The sequence below is a fragment of the Bos mutus genome, chromosome 18 (assembly GCF_027580195.1).
Source record: "Bos mutus isolate GX-2022 chromosome 18, NWIPB_WYAK_1.1, whole genome shotgun sequence".
NCBI classification, from domain to species: domain Eukaryota; kingdom Metazoa; phylum Chordata; class Mammalia; order Artiodactyla; family Bovidae; genus Bos; species Bos mutus.
In genome coordinates, this window is record NC_091634.1 from 39,669,849 (window position 1) to 39,689,931 (window position 20,083).

Here is a 20,083-nt window from a genome sequence, read left to right on the forward strand (position 1 = left end):
AGTTAGCTTTTTGAAAGGACATTTAGTAAGATGAAAATCTTTCGGGATGCAATTTGCAGCTCAGATATCAGAATCAAAAGGATTTCTTAAATGACAACTGCACTGAAACACCTGCAACCTCCAAATGGGTTTCCTGAACACCACGCAGATCTTGGGATAAAGGGTTCAGTTCAGTCAGTTCAGTTGCTCAGTCATGCCCGACTCTTTGTGAACCCATGGACTGCAGCACGCCAGACTTCCTTGTCCATCACCAACTCCCAGAGCCTGTTCAAACTCATGTCCATAGAGTTAGTGATGCCATCTAACCATCTCATCCTCTGTCATCCCCTTCTCCCCCTGCCTTCAATCTTTCCCAGCATCAGTGTCTTTTCAAATGAGTCAGTTCTTCGCATCAGGTGGCCAAAGTATTAGAGTTTCAGCTTCAGCATCAGTCCTTCCAATGGATATTCAGGACTGATTTCCTTTAGGATGGACTGGTTGGATCTCAAGACTCTTGAGAGTCTTCTCCACACCACGGTTCAAAAGCATCAGTTCTTCGGCACTCAGCTTTCTTTATAGTCCAACTCTCACATCCATACATGACTACTGGAAAAACCATAGCTTTAACTAGATGGACCTTTGTTGGCAGAGTAATGTCTCTTCTTTTTAATATGCTGTCTAGGTAGGTCATAGCTTTCCTTCCAAGGAGCAAGCGTCTTTTAATTTCATGGCTGCAGTCACCACCTGCAGTGATTTTGAAGCCCCTTAAAATAAAGTCTGTCACTTTTTCCACTGTTTCCCCATCTATTTGCATGAAGTGATGGGATCCAAAGCCATGATCTTAGTTTTCTGAATGTTGAGTTTTAAGTCTGCTTTTTCACTCTCCTCTCATCAAGAGGCTCTTTAGTTCTTCTTTGTTCTCTTCCATAAGGGTGGTGTCATCTGCATATCTGAGGTTATTGATATTTCTCCCAGCAATCTTGATTCCAGCTTGTGCTTCATCCAGCCCAGCATTTCTCATGATGTACTCTGCATATAAGTTAAATAAGCAGGGTAACAGCAAAGGTTTCTCTGAGGAAAGAGAACCACTATCCATGCAGCTTCCCTTGCTTTGATTAAGGTTTGTGGCGGAAACTGCCTGCACCCACAAAATCCATTTTCTTCTTTGGCCTGGCTGGTCTATAATGACCCAGACTCCCTTGCAATTGATCAGGGCCCCTTAAGTTTTTTCCTATAAAATGTGAGCTAAGTCACGTGGGCTACTTTCCTGCATGTTCTCTTGCCCCTTCAAGACTGGCTGGAATCTGGACAAGGCAAAGACCCAGCAGAGGGTGACAATCCCCTGAGGCAGGGCCAATGACCTCTGCCCCAGATCCAGCCCAAAGTGGGCTGATTCTGGCCACACCTGTCATGTGAGCGCTGCCTAGGTTTGCTTTTGGGCCACAGCCCCAGAGCTGAGTTGTTGTAACAGAGACGTTATGACCAGCAACCCAAACATATTTATGATCTGCCCTTTAGGGAGAGTTTGCTGACCCCAACCCTAGGGGATGGCCAGGAAACAAAAGGAACTGAGTCTCTGAGCAGAGGGACTGTACAACCAGGTGCATGGTGAGATAAGGAAATGGGGATGCTTGGCTCCCTAGGCTTGTTGTCAAGTGTCACAGCAGACACAGTCCATTTGACAGTGTTGCTGGAAACCATATCAAGACACCCGAATGGAAGGACTGATGCTAAAGCTGAAGATCCAGTACTCTGGCCACCTGATGAGAAGAGCTAACTCATTGGAAAAGACCCTGATGCTGGAAAAGATTGAGGGCAGGAGGTGAAGGGGACGACAGAGGATGAGATGTTTGGATGGCATCATTAGCTCTATGGACATGAGTTTGAGCAGGCTCTGGGAGTTGGTGATGGACAGGGAAGCCTAGTGTCCATGGGGTTGCAAAGAGCTGAACACAACTGATTGATTGAACTGACTGAATTGAAGGAGAAGCCTGGCACACAGTAGGCACACTATAAAATGTTGTGACGATCCAGCAATCCCACTTCTGGGTGTATCTCCAAAGAAAATGAAAGCTGGATATGGAACAGCTATCAGCACTCCCATATTCATTGCAGCATTATTCATAAAAGCCAACATGTGGAAAGAGTCTAAGTGGCCATTGGGAGTGAATAGATAAAGAGGATGTGCTGTGTACATCAACAATGGAATATTACTCAGCCGTGAGAACCAAGGAAATTTGCCAAATGAGACAACATGAATGGACCTTGAGTGCATCAGGCTAAGTGAGGTAAGTCAGACAAAGAGAAGTACTGTATGATATCACTCATGTGTGGAATCTAAAAAAGCCAAACTCATAGAAACAGAGAAAAATGGTGGTCGACAGGGCATGGGGGTGGGAGCATAGGGCAGATGTGGTTTAAGGATACAAACTTGCAGTAAGTAGTAAACAAACCCTAGAGATCTTAAGCACAGTAGAGTAAATATTAGTGAAAATACTACATTATAATCATCAAACTTGTTAAGAGGCTAGAACTTATTTATTCCAACCATTAAAAAAGAAATGATAATTATGGCACAAATAGAGGCTCTAGTTATAGCTACAGTGGCAATAACATAACACTATATAAACGGATCAAATCTTTGCGACCCCATGGACTATAGCCTACCAGGCTCCTCTGTCCATGGGATTTTCCAGGCAAGAGTACTGGAGTGGGTTGCCATTTCCTTCTCCAATATAAATGGATCAAATTAACCTGCTGTACACCTTAAATTTACACAATATTATGTGTCAAATATGTTTTAATTTAAAAAATGAATTGAATGAATAAATGAGCTGGAGCGTAGAAGAAAGCCAAGAGAAGGGAAAGGAAAACCAGGGTACTCTTGCCAATGTAGAACAACAGATGAGTTTTTTTTTTTAATATTCTATTTATTTACTTGGCCATGCCAGGTTTTAGGTGCAGCACACAGGATCTTTGATCTTCATTGCATCATGCAGGATCTTTAGTTGTGACATGGAAACTCTTAGTTGCAGCATGTGGGCTCTAGATCCCCCACCTGGGATCAAACTCAGGTCCGCTGCATTAGGAGCATGGAGTCTTAGCCACTGGACTACCAGAGAAGTCCCAACAGATGAGTTTTGAAGGCAGTAAAACCTGGTTCTGGTACACTCAAACTGTGTGTGCTCAGCAAGTCATTTTACCTCTCTGAGCCTTGTTTTCTTCATCTGTCAAAGGAGATGGAAGGACTGAATCACGCAGCATTGTCACAGTTAGAGGCAACAAGAGTAGAAGGGATAACGGAGATGACTTGGCTGTGGTTGTTTGCCATTGTGGATGTCAGCCACGTGGTGCTTTCTCTGCCATCAGCTGTGAGGGGAGTGAAAACAACAGGGACCCCTGAGAACTTTTCCAAAGTTCTAGAAGTAAATACCACTTACAAGAGATTATCTCCCTCTCAGTCATCAAGTTATCCTCTCAATTAATTTGTACCCACAGACCTCAAATGATGAGCAAGATGGAGCAGCTACTAGGCAGTCATATGAGCACAGGGCGTGACGGTTGTATTTCCTACATAATAAAGGGCTTGCTTTGCTGGATAAGCATGTGTTTGTTTTGAGCAGCAAGAGTACAGCCTGAAATTCTATGATTCTGAAAACTTGGTGAATTTCTGCTTGGCCTCTCCAGTGGGAGGAAGTTACTAAGTGTCATACGACAAGTTCCATGTAAGGAGATGACAAGAGGTGTGTGTAAGCATTGAGAAGACAGGGCATCTGGGGCAGGCAGAGGGGACAGGTGTGATCAGGGGCAGATCTGTTGAAATGGATGCATTTTGAGTGGTACACTGTGATGATCCAATTAGCTGTCCTTTGCTGGATACTGAAGTGTTCCAGAAGCTGCAGTGGTACTCTGCATTTTTAGCCAATGTACAAGGTAGGTGGGCTTCCCAGATGGCTCAGTGGTAAAGAATCTGCCTGCCAATGCAGGAGATGCAGGAGTCCCGGGGTCAGTCTCTGGGTTGAGAAGATCCCCTGGAGGAGGAAACGGCAACCCACTCCAGTGTTCTTGCCTGGGAAATCCCATGGACAGAGAAGCCTGGTGGGCTACAGTCCCTGGGGCTGCCAAGGAGTCGGACACTGAATAACTAAACAACAACAACAACAGAGTAGACGTTGATGATTCTCCACCTTCGACAGATGAGGAAACTGAAACTCAGAGAAGGGGAGTCGCTTGATTTGGAACACATGACTGATGACAGTGAGGCCAGGATGGAAATCCTGGTGTGTGGGACTGTGGGACCCACAGCCTTTTCTGAAATATAGCATTTTATAGGACCTTCCCCTCTCTATGATCCAAAGCCACAAATAGTTGGAGATGGTGGACACACTCACACGTTTTAGTCATGTATTTATTTTAATATTTATTTGGCTGCATTGGGTCTTAGTTGTGGCAGGCGGGATCTTTGCTGCTTCATGCAAGATCTTTCACACTGGCACATAGACTCTCTAGTTGTGGAGCAGGCTCAGTATTTGTAGGCGTGCTGGCTTAGTTGCTCTGCAGCCTGTGGGATCTTAGTTCCCTGACCAGGGATCAAACCCACGTCCCCTGCATTGCCAGGCAGATTCTTAACTAAACAGACCACCAAGGAAATCCCTACACTCATACACTTTAAAAAATTTAGTTGCCTGTATTTAAAAGCTGGAAGATTTTATCTTGAATTCTAGATGCAGGGCTTCTTGTGGCCAGTCAGAAGATCTGGCAATATAATGTGTGAATCGCCCCTCAACAGTGACTGCCTGGAACCCAGCAGAGAATGCTCCCTTCGGGAAAGGCAGAACAAGATCCAACTGGCCACAGTCCCCACTAATCTCTATTGTCTACTCTGCCAGCTTCAGTCAGCTTCTTTCCTTCCTGGTCCCTGTGGACATTTGGGTTCAAGATCCCTGCCCTAGAGTCTTGAAGCCCCTATCTCCAGGCGGCAGCTGAAGGAAGCAATGGGAGTATTACTTTCCCCTTAGAGCATGGGGACATGAGACTGGGTGGGGAGCACTCCACTATGGACAAGTGGCATAGTTTGTTCCAACAGGCAGATGTCTTTTCTTGAGTCAGTACCATCTTGCCTTCCCCCTCCCCGCTCCCCTGTGCCGGGGGGGCTCGAGAATCTCTGAAAGCACCTTGTTATCCCACTCCCCTTCACTAGAAGTCCTCAGTGGCTCCTATTGAACCCATTTTATTTCACTTGATCTCCAAAGAGTCCAGACTCATTATAGACCTTGGGAAATGCTTCCCACCCCCCACCAACCAACCCCGACAGCTCTATGGGGAGATCCACTAACTTGATCAATAGACCCAAACTTTAATTTTTCTTCTACAGCTAAGGCTATAGGGTGGGGATGGAGGGGAGGAGAGAGGGGAAAAGTCTTAAAACAGTATTGTTATGATTTCCCTTTGCCTAGAGGAAGAAACGATGTTGCTTCAATTTTGGCGTGAGTTAAACTCGATGCAAACATCGCTATAAATGGGTCAGGCAGTCAGGAAAGCCAGCAGTTGGCCACATTTGTGCTAACTCTGGTCTTTTTGTTTTTGCCAGAGGAAAAAAAAAATTCTAATTTCTATCAGTCTAAATTGAGTTGGGGAGCATTATCAGCTGGAAGGACCCTTCTGATTTGACAGGCCCCACTGTATGATGATTAATTACTTCTCAGCTTCATTGGACTTTTCTAATTTCCTTTTGCCACTGGCTGGAGGCACCGTGCGATAAGTACTGCTCTTATTATTTTGTGCAAAGGAAAATGTCTATTACGGTCTGTCCTACAAGCGAGCAGAATAAAAAAGACAGCCGCTCAGGAAACTTGCAAGCTTCTCTATCTTTATTTGGTCTCCCCTGGCCTCCCTGATTCGCTTGTTCTAGAACAGAGGTGGCCACACACGCTTTCCTGTCAAAATAAGAAGATAAAATCATAATCTCTATCAGAGTACTTGACATTTGGAAATTTGTATAATGATTTCATGGGATTTAATCCCTCCGCTCACCACAAATCCTCCTCCAAATGCAAACGCAACTAAAATATTATACTGAGAAAAACAGGGTCATTCTTCTTCTTTGCCGGTGCATTTATTCGGTCATAAATTCAACTTGGGGGATTGCCTTACTGTATATAATACGGCAACGAGAACAATAATAATAATGATGATGATCATAATAATGATGATTAAAAAGCCATAATTGAATTTGGAAAGAGAACGTTTTTCTAAGCAGCCCCAACACCTAAATTAGAATGTGTCAGTTTCCAGAGACCGCTTGCCTCAGCACATGATGGCTTACGTGGTCGGCGGGCTGGCTGTCTCTAGAATGATCTCAGGCTCAGCCGGAATGGACAACTGAGACCCAGCTGTGGCTGCCTGTTTTCCTGGAGAGGAGAGAGATGAAGACGTATAAAGGATCCCACTTCTGCGGCCCCTTCTGCCTGCTGATGCTCAGGCCGGAGCCGAGACTGAGTTTGGAGACCCTCAGGACGTGTTTACTGAGGCTCACGCAGGAAAAGCTCCATTGAGCAAGTCACGGCAGCATGTCTCTGCATCCCTGGCTGCCGAGGAGGCTACTGATTTCCCAAGGAGTCTGACTTCAAAGCAGGGGTAGGACAGAGAAAGTTGAGAGCACCAGAGGCAGGGCTGGTGGCCCCAGGCCCTGAGTTCCTGCCACAGCCCCCCACTGGCTTCCGAATTCTGCCTGATCGCTGCTGTCACTTTATCTGTGGCAAGGTAGGCAGCGGTCTGGGAATTGCTAAAGGAGAAAGAGCCATTTAGCTTCTCTCTCTCTCTTTTTTTAATTTATTTTAAATTTTTTGGTTTCTTTTGGCTGCTCTAGGTCTTTGTTGCCGCGTGGGCTTTCTCTAGTTGCGGTGCGCGGGCCTCTCACTGCAGTGGCTTCTCTGGTTGCGGAGCGCTGACTCCAGGGGACTCCGGCTTCCGTAGTTTCAGGGCCTGGGGTCTAGAGCGCAGGCGCAGTAGTTGTGGCGCACAGGCTGAGTTGCTCTGCCGCATGTGGGATCAGTGATCCCAGATCAGGAATCAAACCCATGTCCCTGGCATTGGCGAGCAGAGTCTTAATCACTGAGCCACCAGGGAAGCCCAGCTGCATTTTTAGTAATAATACTAGAGAGTATTTAGTGAGCACCGGCTACATGGGGGCACCGTGCTAATTAGGTACATTATTCTGCATGGTCCGCACAGTCCACTTGATGTTGGTGCCATTATGAACCCATTTTTATAGATAGGAACATTCGAGCATCAATGTCTTGCCTGGGATCACGTAGCTATGACATTTGACCCCAAGACTGCCATTCTCTCAACCTCTCTGCTCTGCTATTTCTTATTTCTCTTTTTCACCTTTTGCAAAAGCCCTGATGATAGTGTGTGGGTGAAGAATACTGGCTGGATAAATAGGATTTGCTATTTTATTCTCACACTTCATTCATGATTCTCTTGATTATATCTCTATTTGTTCCCTAAATGTGTAATGAGCACTTATTATGTGCTAGCTGTTTTACTAGGTTCTAGGGATCCCAGACAAAATCCCCATGGTACTTGCCCTCAGAAAGCTCCCTCTAACAAACGACTAAAAGTTAAACCCAGAGTAAGAGAAGATGCTATAATACAGCTGCATAAGAGAGGACAGATCCACCAGAATCTAAGACTGGGAAAGTATCAAAGGCCAGACTGTAAGGCTGACACTGGTTTAATCTTTGTAATGGACTGTTTGTGATCTCAGGCAAGTCCCTTCCCGTCTCTGGGTCTCCGTTTCCCTATCTATGCAATGTGGTCATTAGCCTAGACAAGAGATTGAAAACCAGTGACCTATGGCTAGATCCAACCCACGGGTGAGTTTTCTTTGGTCTGCATGTCTCTTTCTTGAACAGAGAACCACCATTCAAGAGCACATCAAAATCTAGGTTTCCAGCTACTTTTGAAAATAAAGCCATGAGAGATGGCACCCACATTCCCACCCAGCCAGTGGTAGCTGGAGTGAAGAAGCAGATGCCATGCGTTGTTCAGATGAACAGAGTACTTTTCCAGTTTACTGCAGTCTCCACCACTTCCTATCAATGTCCAACGCCAAGACCAACTAAAAATGGTCCTGTGTCCCCATTGATATTGTTGGTTAGTGTTTTCTTCTTAAAGGAAATATACCTCTGTAACCATGATGACAACAAAAGCAGGAAACAAAATCATATTTAACAAAGGATCACATTTTAAGAAAAAAAGAGAGTAGAGAGCATGTTTCCATGTTGAATTAAAGAAGATTTCTGTGTATTTTATACACAAACAAAAGCATACCTGTGTTGAAAGAATGCAATTGTATTTATTCAGTGTTCCTTCTGGCATCTGAGTTTGAACCCTGGGCTTCTTACATCTCCAGAACTTCACTCTGGGTCCTGAGGGCGCCTGTTGTGAAGACCTGGAATTGGGGCTTGGCTACCAACCCAACACTAACATAGGGCCAGTGTGAAAAGCAGATTGCCAGTCACCTGTCCACCTGGCCTGTTTGCAAGAACTCTCTCTGGTTTTCATTGAGAGAGGTGTGTAAGTCACTTGGGTGGGAAGAGTCTCCAACTACTGACTGACCTTTCTGGAAGAGGGAATCCCTCATCCACTGGTACATGGTACCCAATCCCCCAGCAGCCCAGGAAGAAAGGGCTGGGAGCTTGGCATGGCATGGATGATGCATCCTGCACCGCATGGTCTGATGAGGTGCACTCTGGTAAACTGTAGCTTTGCAGCTAGTCACTTGTCCCTTGTGAACCTTCACCATCCCTGGATCCTTGCTCTGGGCTCTGTAACCTTGCAGTGCCTGCCCTTGAACTCTGTATGACTCACCTTGGTCACTAAAATGTTAATAAACACAAGGCAAGCAGGGGCTTGAAAGGTGTTTGTACATCTTCTCTTCCCCTCCTGCCCCTCTGTCTTCCACACGAGAACACACCCAGGCCAACCTGTTAGAAGATGTGACTCATAGAACCGAGCCCAGAACTCCAGTTGTCCCAGGCAAAGTCATCCTAGACCCACAACAACCAGTCTACTCTGAAACCAGGGAGAGAGCCAGCCCCGATTACCATTACCCCTTAGCCAACCCATAGCTGACACTATACTCATGACTTGGGCCAGCTGAAAGCTAAAGAAACTCCCTATCAACCAGCAGACTCGGAAGCTTAAGAAATGCTTATTCTTCAAGACATTTTTGGAGTGTCTTCTAACACAGAATTTTTATGGCCACAAAGAGCTGATCCTCCCTACAAGGATGTTTCTTCCTCAACAGTGCTATCCCTCCCCCATGTCAGCAGCCCCCACCTCTTGTCCACAGGCTGACTCCTAGAAGGTGAAATTGGTCCAGAGCCTCAAGTATTTGATGGCTTCCAGACACGGGTCCGGGTCTAAACTCTGCCCATTCCCGGCTCTGTTGCCTCTCACCGGCTCTGTTTTTTGAAGCCTCCATTTCCTCGTCTGTGTAATGGGAAGAAGAATAATACAAACCATGCTGGATTCACAGAGTTGTTAGGATGATTAAATGAAAAAGGACAGGTAGAAAGAATGTTCAACCCAGTGCCTCCCGTAGGGTATATGTTCAATAATTATCAACAAGTCTCACTCCCACCCTTTCCCCTTTCCTCTTTCTATTACTTTCTCAAACTTTTGGTGGAATTTCAACCTCCCTGCATACCGCACTGGGCACTCGAGCAACTCTTTCCACCTGCACAGAGCATTATGGTGTCAGAGCACAGGCCTACAGAATTTCCCTCTGGCAAGAACCACAGATGATACCTAGTTACTATGATCCCAGGACCTCCCACCCCCCATTGCCTTCCTCATTTGCAGCAGGTCACTGGAGATGGCCATAAGCACACTCCGACATGCCAGACATCACTTTGCACTTAGAAAACATAATCAGTGACGCATCTAGAAGACAAGGTTTGCCCCCAGAGAGGCTGATGGTGTGGAAAAATGAGATTCTTTATGTGGTGTAAAATACCATCGCTTCCCAAAGTGTGCACTGAGAGAGTGTTTCCACATGGTATCCTCTAAAGAAATAAATGATAGATAGAGAGTAGATATAAAGATAGATAGATAGATTGGAACAATCCAAGGAAAAATAAATTTGATGAATTCTGAGCCAAACAGGCTTATGGAAAGACTTCTTGGAGACGTTCAAGAATAATGTGTGTTATTTCTCTCCAGCAAGGAGGCAGAAAACATCGTGGTTTCTTTCTTTTTAAAAGTGATTAGGGAAGCCCAGGAATATCGGAGTAGGTTACTATGCCCTCGTCCAGGGGAATCTTCCAGACCCAGGAACTAAACCCAGGTCTCCCACATTGCAGGCAGATTCCTTACCATTTGAACCACCAGGGAAGCCCAGTTTGACCACAGAGCCCCTCATTTCAGAGTCAAGTTTTTGGGGACCATGAACTATCCTTTGGGGAAATGGTGACTTGAACTTCACTTGGGTGGCATGGCTGCCATTGCAGCAAACCATCCCTACAAGCAGGTCTTCTCCGCCTCGGGGAGGGAGCCCGGAGCGTGACACTGCTCTCCTTTTCATTGCCCTTGGCTCTGGTGTTTTGGTCTGTCCTCACCCCTCTGTTTGTTTGGCCACCAATAAGAGCTGAAAGTTTGATGTTCCTTGGCTGTGGCTCTTTCCCCCCTCTTCTTAGTGTGAATTGTGCAGGCAGACGTGGGCGATTCCAACTCACTATTCCTCCCTGGTAATGTGAACTTGCAAGAAGGCAGAAGTCCCTTCTTTGTGATGGAATAAAGCAGAAATGCTGGAAGCATTGCTCCTTCTTCATCATGCCCCCAGTCAGCCGAGGTTTAAATGGAATTCTGTCAGGGTCACTGACATGATTTTTTTTTTTTTAAAGCAGGCATACAAGATACCATTACATTTCATTTTTAGGACAATTGCTCTCTGAGCAAAGTGTGTTATTTTCTTGTAGGTAATCCCCTTACCAGGCTGTGGATTTGCCATGTTTAACATCATCTACGACAACCAAAAAGCAATGAAGTGTGTTATTGACAATGTTTTAATTACAATACGTAAAAGATCCAAGACAGCAAAGATGAGAAAATTATCTGCCTGTAGTGGCATTTGTATGTTTAAGAAAATTCACAGTGGTGGTCCGAGCACAATGTGTATATATATACATACACGTGTGTGTGTGTATTCCTATGTATATATTCCTGCTAATGACTAAAAATTTTGGCAGCATGTAAGGGATTGCTTTAAAGAAATAATAATATTGATAGAAATGATTGTCCCTGGCAGCACGACAAATGAAATTAGAAGCCCTTAGAATTGTGGGCTTGCAACAATGTTAGTGTGAAGCATAATCGTTGGATTGCTTTGTTCTTTTTCCCAATCGAAGGTGGAAGCTTTTGAGTATTGTTACCAGGCGGGCTAAGCTGGGCTTCTGTACAGCAGTTCTGTGCGTCTGAACCAGCAGAAGCCTTTGAAGTCCCACGATTCCTTCTGCTTGCCAATTCTTCCATTTGTTTGATTTTTGGTACAAAGAAAATGAAAGAATATGATGCGATTATGGCATTTTAAGTCAATATTTATTAAAAAATCAATCTAGATGAAAATCTGCCCATCCCTCTAATTAGATGAGGCAACTTGAGGTTGATTTTTAATTGCAAAAGTAATTACACGGAGCAGATAGCCAGTGACATTTGATTATCTAGGTGATTGATTAAAAAGCCGAGCTCACCAAGCAGATTGCCAGCCAGGGAATCCAGACAAAAGAGCAAATTAAAAAAGTTGTCCTGTTAGTAATCACAAAATTCAAGGATGAAATTACAGAGCCAAACACCTCCATTGCCCCTTCATCATCATCACTCACTCCACACGCATTCACTCCAATGCCTGATAAAGAAATGGATTAGTGTGAAATTAATTGAAGAAGGGGGAAAAAAGGGAGGGGAACCAAATTCACCACTGAGCACAGGGCTTTTTACAAGTTGAAACAAATTTCTCCAGTTTTATAATAAACTTTTCTTTTTGGCAAGAGAGATGTTTTCACAGAGGATCTTTTCAGAATGTTTGATGATATTAATTTATCTATTAAGAGAGAGGGAGGGGGGAAAATCTCACTTTCTAGTAGAATAGGATATTAAGATGTCTTGCTTGTTCTCCATTTCATTATAACATGAAAGCCTGGGGAACAGGCTGTACATTTGGCAAGAGAATCCTTGGATTTGTACACAGCCCTTGCTGACATATTGGGCAGAATAATGAAGGGGCTTCCCAGTCATTCGGGGAGACCCTGGTGGGGTCCTCTTGAGGATATTGGGGATAAAAGTGGAAGGGGCATATACTAGAGCCGCCCCCAAGAGGGCCTTGAATCTGGATCACCGCGATAATTCTGAGTCCCCAGGAGTCTCTGAAAAGCAAAAAGGAAACTGAGGCGGGGGCCCTCCAGTGCAGCTTGGGTAGCCCTCAGTGTTCTGGCTGCTGCTTGTCAGTGCTGCTCTGGGTAGAATGTAATGAAGCAGTCAAGAGATAAAGTCCACATCAGTGCAAACATCTATTCTTCTGCTTTGTCAGCAGATGCCATCCAGTCAGAGTTGGATGGGTGTGATGAGTTCCTTACAACCCTCCAGGGAAGCTGATTTCAGCTCATTCCGGGGTCCACAGCCTTCAGGTGCCGCAGAGAGATGCTCCTTCAGTAGACAGGTGCTTAGATTCCCAGCCTCTGATACTAGGTAATGCCACCCCCCTCCTCCTTGTAGTCATTGTATTGCTTTTTGGAAAACCCATTTATTTCTTCAACACATCCTTTTGGTAAGGGAGTTTGATATTATAGTTAAGCATTCAGAGTCTTTGAGAACAATTTGGTGTCAGCCAGGATCTTCCCTGGTGGCTCAGTCGGTAAACAATCTGCCTGCAATGCAGGAGACTACCTGCAATGCAGCAGATCAGGTTCGATCCCTGGGTTGGCAAGATTCCCTGGAGGAAGAAATGGCAACCCACTCCTAGGACATCCCATGGATAGAGGAGCCTGGTGGGCTACAGTCCATGGGGTCAAAAGAGTTGGACACAACTTAGCTACTAAACCACCACCAGCGCAACCGGAGTCATACACATCCTTTGATGTAGCAATTCTTCCCCTAGGCACATGTCCTAGAAAAATACGTGCAATGTAAACCAGCAAACATAGGCAAAAACTCTCAAAACAGCAAGGTTCTTGTAGTTGCTGCAAACTGGGAAGAGATCAAATGCCTATCCCTTGACAAATGGATAAATTGAAGTATGTCATTCAATGGTATACTATGCACACATACCATTTCAAAGTTGCAACATCATGCCTAAGCAGCAAGACAAGAAAGAATATTTACTGAGTGATTCCATTTACACCAAGGTCAAAATCTTGAAAAGCTATATTACATTGTCTAAGAATCTATTGGTGATCAAGGAGAGGAAAGATTATAATCATGGAGGAAGTGCATTGAGTCTTTAGGGTATTTGAAATGTGGTTTTTTTTTTTTTTTTTGTCATTGGTGGTAGGTATCAACCACTTGTCCGCCTATACACATGTATTTCTTGGTTATTTTCTTAATGCATGTTACATTTCACACACACACGTTGGTAAATAGACACATATGAATTTAAAAACTGATCTTAAGAATGCTCAACAGATTCATGCCAATGAGCAAGAAGGGAAAGTGGACTGCAGATGTGGTACTTCAACTTCACCTGTGATTTTTTTTTATATCTTTTATTTAAAAAAAAAACAAACCTCTAGTTTATTTATTATGTTCAAGTTGTTTAAAAACTTTTGTAACTAATATGGCTAAATGCTAACAAACATAAATTCTAGTTGATGGGAACATGAATATTTAAAATGTACCCATTATGCAATTGACTTTTTCAAGAATTCCGAGAAGAAAAAGGAAAATACTTACTGCATATGAAAAACACACAAATAAGGACACAAGCTGAATTCTGTGGGAGCCAAAAGAGGAAAAACATGATTTGCCTGAGGTGACGAGAGAAGGTTCCCAGAGAGGATGCCACTTGAGCTGAATCTTGGCCAATAAGTAAAAGTTCATCAGACAGACTCAGAGGACGAGACTGTCGAGCGGAAAAGAACATAGCATGATGCGTAGAGTGCAGACGACTGTGCCACTGGACGACCCCTCTGGGCCTCAGTTTCCTCATCTATAAAATGGGCCATTTTCCATCTTCACATACCAGGCTCCAGAAAATACGGAGACTCGATTTAACAAAAACATTTAAGGTCCTGGGCTTTTGACACAACCTGCCCAAGTTCAAGTACAACTCTATTCCTTATTAGCCATGAGACCTTGGGTGAGACAGTCAATTTTTCTTTGTTTCTCTGCCTTTTCTATAGAAATAGTGGTAATAGGATTTCAGTATTTACCTCGCAGGACTTTGGTAAAGGTGCAATGAACCCATACACTTAAAATATATCCATCAGTGTCTGGCAGATAGTAAGAACACAGTTTGTTATCATTATGGGATTGTTGATTTATTATTATATTATGGGATTTGTTGATTCTCAGGCATCTGTGACATTCCTTCATGGCTTTTTCAAAAGTTCTGGCTGTTTCACTGCGTCTATCCACAATTTACCAGCTCAAGGATTCTGCCATGTTTACTAGGGGAATTCTCATAACCTGGTGCTCATCTCATCCGAGTCACCTGATGGCTGTGCTTCAGATTTGCCCAGTGTTTCCTCTGCATAGCTACCCCTCCTCTTCTAATAGCTCTTGTTTGCTGGGATCCCATTCATTCTTACTTGTCTGAGTTTTCCCTTCTGATTGCTACTGTCAGCCAGATTCTCCAAAGGCCACAAGCAACACTCCCCCAAATCCATACTCAATTATGTTGCCCTCCTGAGGGGATGGGGACTAGTGCAGGAGATAACAGGAAAGATACTACTGTTGGCTTTTCCTTTATTCATGGCTTTGGAGCTGGGTTTCTCTTTGTTAGGCAGTGTTAGGTAAATGCTTCTGGACAGGTGCCCTCTGTCCGTGGGTAGGAAGCGGTTATTGGTGCGGTTGAGGGTGAAATCCCCATAGGGCCAGTGGAGGAGTGTCTTTTCCTGATTCAAACTTAGCCTTAGACACTGAAGAGGTGGGCAGGAGCCTGGGGGCTTGTTGTTGTTCAGTTTTTCAGTGCGTCTGACTGTTTGAAACCCCGTGAACTGCAGCATGCAAAGTTTCCCTGGCCTTCACTATCTCCCACAATTTGCTCAAACTCATGTCCATTGAGTTAATGATGCCATCCAAGCATCTCATTTTCTGTCACCCCCTTCTCTTCTTGCCCATAATTTTTCTCAGCATCAGGGTCTTTTCCAATAAGTCAGCTCTTTGCATCACGTGGCCAAAGTATTAGAGCTTCAGCTTCAGCATCAGTCCTTCCATTGAATACTCAGAGTTGATTTCCTTTAGGATTGTCTGGTTTGATCTCCTTGCAGTCCAAAGCTCTCAAGTGGCTTCTCCAGCACCACAGTTCAAAAGCATCAATTCTTCAGTGCTCAGCCTTCTTTATGGTCCAATTCTCACAGCTGTACATGACTACTGGAAAAACCATAGCTTTGACTAGATGGACCTTTGTCAGCGATGTGATGCTTTGACTTTTTAACATGCTGTCTAGGTTTTTCATAGGAACTTGATCCCTAAATATCAGAGCTGTGGAAAACATAGCAAGAGCTGATCCTGCCCCCTCACAACACAGATGAGGAAACCAAGGCCCCATGAAGTCAGAGTTGGGAGTAGAGCCAAGCTTCCTGATTTCTAACCCATCACTCTCTCTCTCCCATATTGATGAGTTCAGCTCTTCACACTCATCCCTAGGGGCAGTAAATTGATGGCAAAAACGACCCCAGTTTTTCACGCTTCTCTATGAACACGTTATTTGCAATGTTATTGCAGCACCTCCTCATGTCAAGAAGTGAAGTCTGTTGCCCAGCCAAAATCTGTATTAGTTTGTAGGGCCACCACAACAAAGAACCATATAGACCAGGGGCTTCAACAACAGAAATGTATTCTTGCATATTTCTGGAAGGCAGAAGTCCAAGATTAAAGTGTGGGCAGGGTTGGTTTCTTTTGAGGCCTCTCTTCTTGCCTTGTAGACAGCCTGAGTCCTCACAGGACACATCTGTGTCCTGATCTCCTCTTTTTATAAAGACACCAGTCATAACGGATTAGGACCCCACCCATATGACCTCATTTTACCTTCATCATCTTTTAATTTTTTTAATTAAAATTTTAAAAATTGATTTTTTAATTTACAAAAGTGATTTAAAATGTATAATTGATTTATAATGTTGTGTTGGTTTCAGTTGTACAGCAAGTTAATCAGTTATACACATACGTGTGTTTGCTAAGTCACTTTAGTCGAGTCTGACTCTTTGCAACCATATGGACTATAGCCTGCCAGGATCCGCTATTCATGGGATTCTCCAGGAAAGAATACCAGAGTAGGTAGCCATGCTCTCCAGGGGATCTTCCAGACACAGGGATGAACTTGCATCTCCTGTAACTCCTGCATTGCAGGCAGATTCTTTACCACTGAGCCACCGGGGAAGCCCCATACCTAAACATATATCACTCCTTTTTAGATTCTTTTCCCATATTGGCCATTACAGAGTATTGGGTAGAGTTCCCTGTGCTATACAGTAGGTCCTTATTAGTTATCTGTTTTATATATAGTAGTGTGTCTATGTGAATCCTAATGTCCCAATTTATCACTCCCCCATTTCCCCCTTGGTAACTATAAGCTTGTTTTCTACCATCTGTAACTCTATGTCTGTTTTGTAAATAAGTTCATTTGTACAATTTTTTTTTCTAGATTCCGCATGTAAGTGATATCATATGATAAAAGTCATTCTCTGTCTGACTTATTTCACTCAGTCTGATAATTTCTAGGTTCATTATCATCTTTTTAAAGGCCCTGTCTCCAGATTGGGAGCTTCCCTGGTGGCTCAGTGGTAAAGCATGTGCCTGCCACGCAGGAGACATGGTTTGATCCCTGGGTCAGGAAGATCCCCTGGAGAAGGAAATGGCAATCCCCTCCAGTATTCTTGCCTGGAGAATTCCATGGACAGAGCCACCACCAGGACATGTGCCTAAACAAGCCTACTGACCACATGGAGCAGAGAGGGAGGCCATCTTAGATCGACCAATAGCCAACCAGCTCCCAAGATGTGAACAGATATGGCCAAGGGCCACAAAGTCAATCCACAGGTGACCTATCAGCCAACCAGAGACCCCTGAGTGAGCCTGGCCCAGCCCAGCAGAATCACCCGTCCTCCCAGCAGACCCATGGGCTTTTAAGCCGCTGGGTTTGTGTTTGTTTAGCATGTGCCATATTATGGTAGATAACTGAAACATTAGCCCACATCGATTGCGCCTGCTCAACAGTTTACTCCGGCCAGATACTGTTCCAAGTGCTTTGCATGTATTAGCTCATTTACTTCATTCCCATTTTTCAGATAGAGAATGTGAGGCAGAGAGAATGTGTGACTTGCCCAGAGTTGCGAAGTTGTGTTTGCTGAAAGCATCAAGATTGGAACTCAGACAGTCTGGTTCTAGAATCCGTGCTCTTTGATCACATTCTATGGTGCCTTTCTGATATTGCTTAGGGTGAATTATTTCTCTTTTGTTGAAGTTAGAATTGAACTGAAATGTGAAAGTGTTAGTTGCTCAACCATGTCCAGTTTTTTGCAAACCCATGGACTGTAGCCCACCAGGCTCCCCTGTTCATGGGATTTCCAGGCAAGAATACTGGAGTGGGTTGCCATGCCCTTCTCCAAGGGATCTTCCCAACCCAGGGGTTGAATCTGCGTCTCCTGTGTCTCCTGCATTAGCAGGTAGATTCTTTACCACTGAACCACCTGGGAAACCCCAGCTTCTTCCATGGACCCTCTTAAATGGACATTGTGACCACAAGGTTAAGGACCTCAAAAACAAAAAGAACCTCTGCAGTGATGCCACATCTCAGATCCTTTTCTCATAAAGTGACAGGACAGTGAGTCTCAGAGAAGGCACTCCGAGTTTGAATCCCAGCTCAGCCGAGCATGAGCTCTGTGACCTGAGTGTGTTACTCAGTCTTCCGACCCTCAGTTCCAAGTCTCACAGACAATGATAGGTGTCTACCTTATAAAGATATTGGGAGGCCTAACCGAGATCAAGCCTGTAAAGCTCAGTATCTGGGACTCACCAAGCCCTCCTTGAGTGCCAGTTATGACTAACATCAGATAAGTCATCCTGGGGCTAGAACCTAACCTGAGGCCAATCTCTCCCCAAGAGGTAACCTAACTTCTCTGTACCTCAGTTTCTTCACTGTAAACTGGAAGCAAGAATGCCATCTATGTCTTAGGGTTACTTGTAGGATTAAATGAGGAATGGGAGAAATGGGGAGATACTGGTTAAAGGGTGCAAACTTTCATTTATAAGATAAGTTCTGGAATCTCATGTACAGCTTGTTGATTACAGTTAACAATACTTATCTTGTATACTGGAAATCTGGTAAGAAAATAGATCTTAAGTGTTCTCATGACATACACACACACACAAAATGGTCACAATGTGAGGTGATGGATATGTTTATTACCTTGATTATTGTGATCATTTCACAACATATATTAAATCATCATGTGGTACACCTTTGAAAAAAATCACATCATACAGCCTTAATAGATACAATTTTTATTTGTCAATCATACCTCAATAGAGTTAGAAGAAATACAATTTTAAAAATTAAAAAACAATTTAGAGGGAATTCCTTGGTGGCCCAGTGGTTAGGACTCAGCACTCTCACTGCCTGAGTTCAGTCCCTGGTCTTGGAGCTAAGATCCTGAAAGCAAGAAAGCAAGAATGAAAAATAATAATTTAGAAAGAAGAGTCAATGAGCTAATCAGGTAAAGTGCTTAGAATAGCACTTGGACAAGCAAGTATACAGAAGCCTGAACAAGTATTATTTGAAATGTGTGAATTGTGAAAATGGGGCAAACGTATTTCAAGTTTAAATAGCATTGTGCATGGAGATACAGGGAGCCATATGTTAAACATGGTATATTTTTCCTGGAATGTCAGCTTGATGATCTAAGAATAAAAATCTGATGGATATTAATGGACCAGCATGCCCCCAACTATGCTGTTCTCTAACGGTCCATGGTTGATACCTAAGGATCCCAAGAATTCCACCCTCTCTCCCAAAAGTGCTGTGTGGACTCCGGGGAGATGGGAGAGAAGGTGCCTCGTGGACGCAAAGACACCTGGCCACCCAGAGACTGCGCAGGCGCAGTGCAGTCACAGTCCTGGCTGCCTTCACCCCCCGGCTGCCTCTAGCATGCCCGTTTTCCACATTCCCCTTCATTAAACAAGAAACTCAGATGTTGGTAATTAGATCGCCATCCCCAGCTGCCAAGTCACATTCAGTTCCAAAAAGCCCTGTATACAGCTACTTGTGTGTTTGTTAACAATGTCCCCACAACAGGTCTGCAATTAGAGCCCATCTGTTGGGTTTCTCAGAAAGCACTGCCAATCGGGCTGGTGAACTTGGAGTCCTCATTGTTGTGAATTTCTGACCGGAAACCCTGCAGCGGAAGGCCACCTGTCCCCGAGTGAGTGACTGGGGCTGGAGGCCCCTGGATACCAATCATAATGAGCGCACATAATAAATGTTAAGGAAGGTGGGCACAATCAGATGACGGCATATATGACCATCGTGGGGTGTTTATGCTGGTCTCCTCAATCAAAGCATACCCCCTCCTTTCTCCAGCTGACCCATCCATCAGCCAGCCACACTCTGCATGTCTGAATGCTACTATTTGTGCCCAGGGGGTCATTTCCCAGCCAGTGCTATTTGGTTGAAATCAAGTATCGTTGTTTTTCAGGAAGGGGGGTGGGTCCCCAGTCCCATCCCAGTAGGAGATGCTCTGGAGCCAATGTCAGCTACTTTCCTGGATAAGTCCAGTCTTTCAGAGGAGTCAGTGATAAACAGGCCATCCCTCCAGGAAACAAATGGAAATGTGAGAAAAGTTAGGGCGTAGGAAGAGGACCACCATCAGCATGCAGGTGCAGC